This window comes from Tamandua tetradactyla, chromosome 9 (genome assembly GCF_023851605.1).
Source record: "Tamandua tetradactyla isolate mTamTet1 chromosome 9, mTamTet1.pri, whole genome shotgun sequence".
Taxonomy (NCBI): domain Eukaryota; kingdom Metazoa; phylum Chordata; class Mammalia; order Pilosa; family Myrmecophagidae; genus Tamandua; species Tamandua tetradactyla.
In genome coordinates, this window is record NC_135335.1 from 71,260,955 (window position 1) to 71,274,536 (window position 13,582).

The following is a 13,582-nucleotide window of genomic DNA, read 5'->3' on the forward strand; positions in this document are numbered from 1 at the left end:
AATAAACTTACCTATTTTATTTTTCTGATGGTTTCTTAAATGGTATAGAGCATTCCCCTTTCAATCATGGTTTAAGAGCTCTTTAAACTTAATGTCCTAGTACCTATCCAGATAATAGTTCAGTAAAATTTTATATAGGGAAATAAAATTTCATTCCATTTCCAACAATGGCTTCTGTAAAATGTTTAATTACTTTTTGATGCACATATATCATTGTCCATTTGTTTCCAAGGTATCTTTAATGTGCATTGAAATCTTACAATAGCATATCCTGAGCATCTATGCCACAGCAGGTGACACTATATTACAGAAAAATAATTGGGCTTCCTCAGGCTCTAACTACATTTGACAGGGCTTAAGATGAAAATGCTTTATATACCATCATAAAGTTTATATTGTTGTAGAGCAGCTCTGAAAGGATCTCCCTCTCACTCTTATTTACTTACTAAATTGAACTTTTTGTTTGGATTTTACAGAGACTCCATTGTCTTCTGAACACCATGCTCCAGTTTTCCCTCGGTCACTCTGACTGTAATATCCAGTTTCCTCTCATGTCAACTCTTTGTTTTTCACTTTCAGCAAAAGTTAATACTTTGCTGCCACCATATTAAGAATAAGTGACTCCCGTCTGCCTTGCTGACTCTATTTTCTTTATTAAAAGAGTTTAAACTCTCCACAGTAGCAGAAGGTTTACCACATCCCAGACTGTTGATGTTCAATCAGATAGTAACACTTTTCTCCCTAGAGTGCAACACATGTATGAATAGCGGTAAAAAAAAAAAAAAAAAAATAGTAAGGTGTCTGCCAGCTAATTGGCTGAGAGTAAAACAGCACAATAATAATAAGAACAGAAATGAAATAGAATTGTCAAACTTGGACTGGTTACTCAAAGTGCATTGCCTCATTTTCCTCACATTAAAAAAAGGAGAAAAAAATATCATTGAATGAAATAATACATAAGACTAAGTTGAAAGAGCTTTTAAATGCATGGCAGGCACTAAAAAGGTATCTGTCCCAAATAAGGACTCAATACATATTAACTATTATTGTTAGTTATAGCAAATAACATATGAACTGCATATACCCCCAAATAATTGTTTTTATTATGATGATTATGTCCAATTGGATGCAGGCTAAATAGATGTCACACTATTTACACTGTGAATCTTGAGGAAATGGTTCCACTAAAAATCTTAAAACATCAGACTGCCCATTTTGGCAAGAATGTTCAAAAACAATTTTTAAGCTCCTGGTAGACATACAAAACCCTGCTACATTTCAAGGAGACAGGTTGCACAGTTTTTGCCAAAACTGTATGTGGGCACACGTGTGTGCATGTATATATGTGTGTGTGTGTATATATATATATATATATATATATATATATATATATATAGAGAGAGAGAGAGAGAGAGAGAGAGATTGAGCCTCGAAAAATGTTTCTGAGAAAATACTGTGCATGGCATAATAGTTTGTAATAGTAATGAACTGAAAGCACTGATATGTAACAATTATGAAATAATTTTAAAAGGTGAAATTTCCACAAATGAATGCATCTATTAAAAGGATATTTTAGAAGGATATTTTGACATGGAAAGGTTTTCACAGTATTTTTATAGAAATAAAAAGCAGATAGCAATATAAAATATGCTCATTTATATCTTTTTTTAAAGGACGGTTATGCATCACGACAAAATAAGAATGGTGCTTGCATGATTCTGGATTTGGGGCAATACTGTTTCTTGTTTGAAAGTGAAAGCTAGATAAAATGTAAGAAAAGGGATAATTTTTTATTTTTTATTTTCTTTCTTCTTCCAAATATTTTCTGGTTTTGGTCAATTTCTACATATAACGGAGGACGTGGAAGCTACAGTTTAGGAAATTACATAAGATCAGATTTTTAATTTAATTTAAAAGAGATACCTGAATTCTTTTAGAGTGGGTGCTGATTCTTTCATGCTAAGTCTTCAGTGACACTGATGACTGTGCTATCTGAAATGGATTTGTATATCTTCTCATGTGTCACATAAGGTAGTGCTTATATTCTCATTTTTACTCCATCCTCTTATATCAAGGATGGGTAAAGATCAAGAAAACCAATTTCAATTCCATGGATAAACCAATCTGTTACTGTTTTGGCGAGTGTGGGTTTTAAGAAGAATCCTTCACCAGAAATAACATAAACATTTCTATCCTGGGCAAAGTCTGTTGCAAGTGTTTGTGTAACCTCTTTCACTGTTGGGTGTTCTCTGGGAGGTCATTTGTGCATTGGAGAAATGAGATGTTGGATCATGTTCGGTTTGGAAGCAGAATTAGGAAAACAGATATATTGTTTATTTTTTATCTTTTAAATTCAAATGTTTGAAAAGTTCATGGGTGGTTCAGGGGTAGAATGCTCACCTTTTATGCGGAGACATTGGTTCGATTACAGGACCATGCACCCCCCCAAAAAAATTCCAATGCTTGTTACAAAATTTTCTAACATATACAAAAAGTAGAGAAAATAGAATTAATAGGTAACTATTTTCTCAACACCCAACCCTATTATGGCCAATCTAGCTTCATCTATATTCCTTCATTCAGTCCCCTTCTCTCTCCCTTTGAATATCTTTGAAGCAAACACAGGATGTCATATCACTTCATTTGCAAATTTTCTAAATTCTGTCTTAAAAGGTAAGGACTGTTCTTTTTTTTTTAACATATCCACAATTACATTGTCATATTGTGTTTTCTTTTGTTTTGTGACTAGTTCTCTAATGCTAAAAGGACTCTGACTTACTGTTCTAGTTTACTGAATCTCTGCATTTGGGCTCCTTTTAAGTTTTCCACTCCTACTCATAGTTTAGAGTGTTGATTTATCTTCCTGAGGACCTCACAGGGACAGTGGCTAGGCAATGATAACTTTAATCGCAAAAGACACTACCTCCTTCCTCCAACATGACCCATCAATAATGTTAAAGAACAACATATGAAGATACATTATTAATAGCTTAGCAATTGGCATGTCATTAATTTGGTAAAAAAAATTGAGTAGTACTCAGATGTGTAATGGATAAAGTATAATTTTATAGCTTTTAATTCAAAATTCTCCACAATCTGCCTAGAAAGAGATTACTCACCATTTCAAATATGAAAGCAAATATAAAATCTGGTCCCATGATTACTCACCATTTCAAATATGAAAGATGGTTTCTCTATCATGATTGTTATTAGAATATAATTTTCCAGTCGCAACTTTTTATTCCTGGGGCTTTTCTGTCTGACATGTCTCCAAACTTCAACATATGCATTTAGGAAAAAGGACCTATATACTATCTGATAGGTCTCACAGGGTTTAATATAAGTAGAAAGTACATAATAAATAAGCACATGGTGTAATGCTCTACTGAAGTACAGGTTTTCACTAACTGGCAGATGTTTACCTGCTCTGTCATTTTTCTATTCTGTTTAAAAGCAGCAGAGAAAAATGATTGGTGAATCAGACTTCCAGGTGTTTCTGGCCTGATTGGGAATATGAAAAGCTATCACAAGTCACTCTATCAGAACTACTTCATTTAGGACAGTTCTCTCAAAGGGGCTACAAGGAAAGGCCCATTTATCTTTATCACATAGAGTTATTTCTTTCATCTAAAAACCAAGAAATAGGTTCTTGATTTCTAGTGGAGAAACAGCAGGTATTTTGAGATTTTTTTTTATGTTAGTCATATTTTAAAATGACAATTTCATTTTATAATCTAATTGAATACTTTTCATTCTCACTGAATATGTTTTCTCCATTTAAATAATGAGTTATTTTTAATTTTATTAAATTTTTAATTTTTTTCTAATTTTAAGCTTAGGGCTTTAAAAGTGAAAATATCAGAATCATATATTATTAATAAAAACATTCTTGAGAAAATTAATATTTCAAAATGTGTTTTCATTTGTAATTAAAGTATACAATCTATTATATTAATGAGAGGGACAAAAAACTCAGTTGGCTGCAAAATGATGAATTATGGGAAAATTTAGGTTGCTATATGCAGCTTTTACTAGCTTTAAGAAAGATTTTTTGAATAACCCTAAATGAAGGTTATTTGACAATAATTTAAATTTATAAACATTCTAAGAACAAGGATAACACTTTGATACATAATTTAAATTATTCCAGATTTAATATAGTACAAACTCTAAATTTATTTCCCATACCAATGTTTATCGTGAAGCTTTTATTCTTTTGCTGGTGAACTTTGATTGGTTTTCTTTTTTTTTTTTTGTATGCTGTATGGCAGAGTTGCATTCCATTATTTTTCTATGTGAGTATTCTGTTATTGCAGCATAATTTGTTGAATTCTTATTTGTTTGTTTGTCTGTTTTGTTTGTTTATTTTTGGGGAAGTGCATGGATTGGGAATCTAAGCCAAGTCTCTTGCATGGCAGGCAAGAATTCTACCACTGAAATACCCTCACACCCTAGTTTTGATTGATTTTAGAGTAAGAAACTTCAGGGAAAATTACAAGAATTTCTGAGTTGAGCTTTGACACTTTCTTGGGGGGAATTTTGACTAAGATCACTATGGAGATTGCCTTTCAGAATTGTCTACTGAGCTCTGTACTTTAAAAAAGATAGGGTAATAAACTGCCCGAAGTTCCTAGATGAGTGGGAATTCTGACATTTTAGTGGTAAGTCCTTAAGACTCACCCATCCTGGACGGGCCACGGTGGCTCAGCGGGAAAGAATGCTTGTCTGCCATGCCAGAGGACCTGGGTTTGATTCCCCGTGCCTGCCCATGTAAATAAAAAAAAAAAGACTCACCTATCCTGCACCTTTGCTAGTGGGCATGGGTGATACAGATATATGAGCCTGCTGAAGTTAAGGGCATCCCTTGAATGGCCTTGAGTTGAAAGTTGACAATGTCTTGGGCATATAGAAGACATCAAGCATAAGCAGGGTTTTACTATTCAAAGGCAAATATTTGTTTGAATTAGTCCAGAAGGATCAGCTTTATAAAGGAGTTTTGCTTGTATGGTTCTCAGATGAGTTGAGCTAGAAACATTATGCCATTGAGTTTTATGACCTGGTATACAACTTGGGAACTTACCCAGCAGGATTTAGTTCTTAGGTTTCACATTAAGTGTCCCCACTCTTCTTGTCATTCAAGCAAGTGAAATATACGGCATGTAGACAGGGGAAGCAGGATTCTTACATGAAGCAACTTGTCCTAATATATTTGGGGTTAAGTAGAAAGGGCTTGGCCTCCCAGACACTACATGTAATGGATCCTTAGCATTCCAGTACTGTTGGTGAGTAGATTAAGTTAGAAAAAAAGACAGACCCTTTAGTTAGTGCAGGTCAGTGTTATGGCAAACTGAAATGCCTCGGGAAGTTGGTCTAAGAGAGAGCATCTTGACAAGGTGTCCAAAGCACAGAATAAACCCAGTTTTCTTTTTTTCCAAGGTAACTGCAGCACCATGAGGTTCAATTGCATAAGAAGAATGTTCTAGAAAAACACATCATCAAGAAATTTGTTAATGTCAGTGGACAATGGAAGAGATGGATTTCCAGGAGAGAAGTATGTAAGAATATATCAGAGACATAAGGACCCTGCAAAAAACTAGTTCTTAAGCATGCCACCACTCTTGCAAAGAACAGAATTATAGCACATATACTAGGAAGAGTAAATTAGATAAACTTTGAGTAATTTCCTCCAAATCAAAATGCTGGAAAGTGGTCAATCTGAAATTGAAACCCATCAATTGCTCTAATGCCTTCCCCTTTGAATGGAAGCCCTATGAGTATTCTTATTCCATAATGCCATTCATTTTATACTGTTACATATTTTTCAGAGATGTCATACACATTATTTCCTCTAAGAATTATTGCCTGTATCATATGGGCAAAATAAAATTGTTTATTTTGCAGATGAAGGAATGGAGTCTAATATACATCGTGTGTCCTCCCTGAGGATTCTAAGAACTATAAATTAGAATATTGATCTTCTGACTCCCCAGTATTCTCTGTTTTTTGACCAAACATAGGGTGGCAAAACTTTTTCTTAAAGGGAAGTATAAGAAATATGTTTTTTTTAGTGGGAAAAGAGGTAAAATTGTGAGTATGATGTAATACTTTTATAATCATATAAGATGTAACCATAAAAAGTATAAAATCTATATTTGATGCAAAGTATACAAAGGTAAGCAGCAGATTGGCTTCAATTCATGGGACATAGTTTATTAACTTCTGATTGGACAACACTAACACTGATTTAAATCATTTATTTGCAATATTAGATACATCATATCATGTAAGTCTCTTTTACACAAGTTATGCTGTGTTCTGTGAAGAAGTAATTACATAAGTTTAGCCTGGACAGAAAATATGAAATAATACAAGAACTTCCATAAACATATAAACATTTCACAAATTGTATTACCTCTATGTTAGATACGTTAATATTTTGACTTCAGTTAAAAACTTCTTAAATCCATACCCTTCAAAAGAACATTGTCGTGACTTGTAAGAAAATATTTTTCTATTAAAACAAAACACTTTTCCTTCATAGATAAAATTTGTGGATTTATATAATGACATAGTATATCTTCTAGTGATTCCTAACCCTAGAACAGATGTTTGAGTCTCCATCCTAAATGGGATTTCACATTCTATCTGTGATGTTTCCAACTTTGAAGACTTTGTGACAACACCTATTATAATATTTTCCTGGAATAATGTAAAAAGGAATTCCAAGATCATAAACCTAAAAAAGCATAGCCTCATAATATTTTCCTCAGAAGGAATTTCAGCTTTGAAAAATATATTTTTACTCAAATATAAGTGAATGGAAATTTTTATTAAATATGAAATAAGAAAAAATGCCAATATGCTCTTTCACATGACAAATAAAATTGGTTATTTTCGCTTGCTAGTTTTCCAGGCCTTTATATTCTCTATGAATAAATGATGAATTGAACACAATGACAGCCATTATTGGCAAAACAACTGAAATGACATTTAAAAAAATCACTATAAAAGGATTATGGCTTTGCCATAAGCTTTTAATATTTTTTATCTTGAAAGTTTCAAGAAAATACCACTGTTTTTAGGAAAAAGTTTATTGACTGAACACTTAAGTAGATAAATGGATAACCTTTTCTTCTTCTCTCATTTGTATCTAGGGAAAATAAAGAGTCAATTTGTTATTTTATGGCTTGATAAATGAATTTCCATAATCTTGGGGAAGACTTTGAGTCTGGGTCTTTGAAAAACAGATTTCTTCTAAGAATCAAGCCAACCACATATTTGAGAAATTAATAGGTATTGTCTTTAAACATTATGGTGTACTGAAGGTATTTTTTTTCCTGAATATGAACAAATATGGACTTGGGTGGAAATAATATGAAAGTAGGTGGTATTTTGTATATGACCCGGACCCATTTTACAACTGCGACTGTACACAGATGCCAATTATCAGTTTTAAAAGGTGAAATATGAGAGTGTCAAAGTACTGCAATGTCAAATGAGATTTTAAAATATAAAGAGTTAATGTTATTTGTGCTAATGAAGTTGAGGTCTACGTATGTCAAAATATATAAGTGAATGATCATTCATTCCTAAAACCTCATGATGCAGGTCAGGTGCAAAACACCCAAACACTTCCCAGCATGGAAAGTTCTGGATGTGATTGACCGTTGAATATGCATAATCCATCCAGAATGGAAGAGATGGTTTTGATAGATAGAGAGGAATTTTACTTCTTTGGGTAATGACAGTCTGGAATGAATGCAAGTGTACCTTTGGTTGTTTCTTAAACTAAAGCAATAAGTAAATAAATAAATAAAAACCAGTGTGGTGGTCTTTTGTGTCAACTTGGTTAGCCTACAGTCCCTAGCTATTCAGTCAAACACTAATCTAGAAGTTGCTCTGAAGTGTCTTTGTAAATGTAATTATTGTGTATAATTAGTTGACATTAAGTATGGAAGATTATCCTTGATAATATGGGTGAACTTGATTTAATCAGTTGAAAGCATTTAACAGCAAAACAAAGGCTTCCTTGAAGGAGAAATTCTGCTTTTGGACAGCAGATTCAGCCAGTGTCCAGTTTCAGCACGTTCTTCCTGACAGCCTAGCCTATGGAATTGGACTTGCCCAGCCAGCTCTTACATTTGTGTAAACCAATTCCTGGCAATAATATAAATTTCCTATTGCCTCTTTTTCTCTGGTTTAAACCTAATATGCCTGTATACTTATTTAAATAAAGACATAAAGACTTTCTGCAAAATTCCAGAAGGGAAAATGAGGCATGTATAATACCAGTTTCAAATACTTAAGTGTTGGCTAACAACAACAACAACAATAAAAAATAAATAGCTGGGGATCGAGTTTAACATGGAACAGAATACAGTATAGCAAAATCAGGCATAAATACCAAAGTTTGGAAGTGAAGAGCTTGGTGCCCTTTTAGATAATATCCATGATCTTCTCTTTCCCTTTTATTTTTTAACCTTTCTTTTTATGTTCAGATTTGCATCACTGCCTAGTACAACATCAAACGCAAGTAAGTATAAAGCTATACTCTGCAGAAGTTGTCATCTCTATACCCTTTATTCTACTTTTATCTGTATCTATGGTAGGGAGAGTTCCAAGATGACCCTCCACAATTTTCCACAGGCCTAACCTCCTCCTCTTGAATATGATATCACTCCCATGATTATGGTGCATTATATAGCAAATGGGGTTTTTGTAGATGTAATTAAGTTTACAGTTGACCTGGAAATAGGGAGCTTATCCTGATGAGTCTAACCCAACTTAATGAACCAGTTAAAATCAGAGTTTTTCTCCAGCTGGAGGTAGAAGGGGAAGTCAGAGATTCAAAGCAAAGGTGGGGACCCCTGGAAAGGCTCTGAGAGAGCAGCCTCTCGAATCTGAGAGAGGTTTCCAGCTGGCAGTCAGCAAGTCCACATGGAACATGTTCCAGCCAACAACCTGAATGAACTTGAAACTGGCTTTTTTACCCAGAGTCTCTCGATAAGAGGACCTGGCTGAAACTTTGAGATGTTAAACAGACTCCATTCAAGCCTGCCAGAAATCTGGTATGCAGAAAGTCTGGATAATAAGTGGATATTAGTTTATGCCACATTTGTGGTAATTTCTATGCAACAATAGAAAATTGCACAGTGTTCACTGAGAGATTTTTGAGTGTTGAAAATATAGAGTGTAACTTTTACTTCTCATATCATAAATGCTTAGCACAGTGCCTGACACATAATAAGCATTCAGTATGTACTTGTTAAATACAAGATTGAAGGGAATGGCACAGAAGATCTCATCCTCTTTGGATAATTTTACTTAGCCTGGCCTCTTTCCCTACTCTTTGATATGTTTTAAATTCAAAGTGTCAAATGTGATACAAATACTAAGATTCTTTTCATAAATGATGTCTCAAAAGTACTGTATTTATTCTTTTGGACAGGAGTGTCTGAAAGTCTTTATCGATATATGCTTTTTCCTATTTGCACCAAGTCCAAGCTGACAAGTGCTGTACTCAAATGGAGAAGACAAATTAAAAGGAATATATTAGTAAGGGAGAGGTATTTATTAGTACCCAGATATCCAAAATGAAAAGAATGGAATGAATCATTTTATGTAGGTGAAGAACTCCCCACATATATTGGTTTTTGAAATATATTAAGAATGACTGATTTGTGTACAGTTCAGACATAATTTGACCACGGAATTTTGTGTTGTTGATTTTTGAGAGCTTTATCCAGTATTTCTCATGGTTGATTAATTTACAAATTATTCACAGATAGAACTTTCAAGAGCAGGTACACTCGAAATCTCAACTAGTATAATTTAGTTCCTCTGAGAACATACCCTTGTGTGAGGAAACAGAGCATTTCATTACAATAGACATTTTTATACAATTATTTATAATACATTCTCTTTCATATGTTCAAAAAACTCAGAAACTTCAAAGCTGTTAAAACAAAACGTGTGGAAAGGTTGTGACATTATAGTCCCCTGGCTGCCTGCATTCACTTACTAATCTTAACACAAAAACACTGATGTGGATGCAATGACCCTATGAGGCTTCAGATGAAGAAAGAACTTTCTTCTCATTTGGGAAGAGAATAATCCCTTTGTAGTAACATGCCACTGTTGGTTATTTTTTGCAAACCATGACATCCTTCTGGATTGCCTTACATGAAAATTACATTCAAGTTCATAACAGGTCTATCTTTGCCACTCTTATTGGAAGTCTTGCAGATTTAGACTGTACTAGAATTTGTTGAATTCCCAGCTTTGCTATTTACTAATTGCAAACCTAAGACAAGTGGTGTAACTTTTCAAAACCTCCATTTTCAAGTTTGAGAAATGGAAACAATAACAGTACTTACCTTTGGTATCTTTAAAAAGTGAACTAACTTATGAAAAATATTCAAAAAAGTATAATACTTAGTGCCTAATAAATGTTAACTGTTAATGTACTACTATTAATGTTGCTGTAATATGAAGTAAGAATATTTTTTCTGAAAAAAAACAGATGTTAAATATAAAGGATCTGAAAAAGACATAAGTCAAATGCAATTCAGAAGTAGCTTGTGATTTATTCATATTCCCCACTCCCCCCAAATTTTACCATGGGGTAAAGGGAGATATTATAGATGTTACTAATTCCCTAAGTAAGGAGAAAATGGAACTTTACAGAATGTAAATGTTACTACTTTAGCATGTAATGATGGATAAATGTCCGTTTCCAAAGGAAAATTGAATATCTATCTGTTTTTATAAATACTTTTTCTTTCTATTCTGGTATAAATAAGTAAATAATAAGTAAATGAGACTCATTTTTTCATAAAGGAATACTGTAAGCGATTTACTCTCATGACCTCTGATTGTCAAGAGAGGAATTCAATATTATGTTGTATACATTTTTATCATTAGCTTGAGGAATTACTGTTCTGCTCCCGTTAATGAAAACATAAGCATGATTTTAATTAGCCTGATTGTGCCCTGGAAATATTTAAATCCCTTAAGCAGATGTGAGAGATGAGGGTTAGTCACCACCTCTACAAGGCAAATTTATCACATTGAAAAATATATATACATATATTATTTTTAATTAAAATTATCATTTACAAAGTGAACAATATTCAATTAAATATGTAATGAATGCATTCATGAAAGAAACACACCTTTGGTTTCACTATACAAATATATATCTTAATAGTAAAACAGTAAAACTTCTTTGACATTCCCTTTAAAGTTGATGTTTAAGTTGTCTGTTCATAATTATAGGCACTATAATCCTTAAATTGAATGTATCTTCTCTCTTCAATTGAGTAGGTATCATTTTGAGGAGTGTTCTTCTTTTTAGAAGTGATTAAACTTCTAAAACATTTCTCCAAAATCACATTGGTATCCCCACTTTCATTCTTTGAAGAGGATATGTGTACTCTTATCCATTCTTCTATTTAATAATCTTGATATGTCTTTAAGATAAAGAAAACCTCTCATTTTAATTTATATAATTTTTTATCTTCCCCAAATAATTGGCAATATATCCAATATAAGATTTGGCTATGTTCGCATGATATTTGTAATGGATAATTTCAAGTATAAATTTGGCTAGATTATGCTGTGCAGGTGTTTGGTCAAACAGACACTGACCTTATTGTTATTGTGAGGATATTTCATAGATGGATTCATATCTATTGTCAGTTAATTACATCTATGGTTGATTGTACCTACAACCAACACAAGAGATTGCTTCAGCAATGAGGGGAGTGTCCTCATTTAACAGCTGGCAGTCTTAAGGCCAAACCTGAGAATTACAAAAGTCGTAAAGAAGAATGTCTTTCTTTAGTTCAGCCAGTTAGCTTCTCATGGGGAATTCAACTTCACCTTCATTGGAGTTTCCAGCTTATAGCCTGCACTTAGGAATTTAGACATTACGTATTTCAGAATTATTTTTATTGGAGTATTGAGATTTTGGTCTGGCCTATGAAATTCATACTTGCCAATCCCCACAGTTGTGTGAGTCATTCCTATAATAAATCTCATTATCTATCTATTTCTATCTATCTGTCTATCTATCTAGCTAGCTAGCTATCCATCTAACTATTTATCTATCTACATCTCTTCTGCTGGTTCTGTTTCTCTGGTGAATCCTGACTAATACAAATGTTGGTACCAAGATGGGGTACTGATCACAAATACCTAAAAATGTGAAAGTAAATTTGAAAATGGACAATAGATAAGAGGCTGGAAGAATTGTGAGTTTCTTCTCAGAAAAAGCTTAGATTGCTTTAATAGACCATCAGTAGAGGAATGGATATTAAAGGCATTTCTGGTGATGGCTCAGAAATAAGTGTGAGATAGAGAAAATTTATTTCATCTTAGAAAATACAAAATTTGTCATGAACAGAATGCTGATAGAAATATGAATGTTAAATGTACTTCTAGTGAGGCTTTAGAAGGAAATGAAGACTTTATTGGAAATTGAAAGAAAGGAAGAAAGAAAGGAAGGAAGGAAGGAAGGAGGGAGGGAGGGAGGGAGGGAGGGAGGGAGGGAGGGAGGGAGGAAAGAAAGAAAGAAAGAAAGAAAGAAAGAAAGAAAGAAAGAAAGAAAGAAAGAAAGAAAGAAAGGAAGGAGGCAATTTTGTTATAAAATAGCAGAGAAATTGACTGTATAGTGCAGCATCAGAAATTGAGTTCTGATGTTGTATGGAAGGCAGAATTTCTAAGTAATGAACTTAGAACTTCAGTCAAATTGAGAAGAATGTTACCCCAAGATAGAAAATGTCCATAGCTGATTTGATGAGACTTTGGACTTAGAAGTGTCTCTGAAATGACTTAAGACTGTTGGATGTTGAGATGGATGAAGGTGGGGAGAATATATTTTTCTGGGGTCCAGGGGGCAAACTGTGGTAGATTAAATTAGGTACCCCCTCAAAAGACTTGCAAGTGTGAATTTATTTTTAAACAGGATCTACTGAAGATGTTATTTTTAGGAGGGCATGACAACTGAATCAGGGTGGGTATTAATCCATGTTACTTTAAAGCTTATAAAGAGAAGAAACCAGAAGTCAGAGGTCAAAGAAGCTCATCCAGGAAGAAGATAGAAATCAGCAGGAAATGGAAGTGAAAAACAGGAGTAAATTAAGTACATGACCATGCGATGACAGGCAAGAGATACAAGCCAAGGGACTCCAAGGATTGTAACAAGTCAGGAAAAAATGCTTACAGTTTTTTTGCAGAAAAAGCATGGTCTTGCCAATACTGTAACTGGACTTCTAACTCCCCAAATCTTGAGTTAATAAAATCTTGTTACCTAAGCCGCCCACTGTGGTATATGTAATAGCAACCTGCTTAAACAAGACAATGTTGAAAAAGCACACAAATGAAACCAAATCATGGAAAGCATGCAAATATCTCTGATAGAATGCTGATTATTCCATTATTTGGCAAAATGTTTGAGGGTTTTTGTAATGGGTGTTTAAAATTTCAGTGAAGCAGTTTAACTTGCAAACTTTCAAGAATCTTTCCCCAAGTGTTTCTAGATGATATCTTTTTGAGCCTTTTCGAAAGATTTGTTTGATTT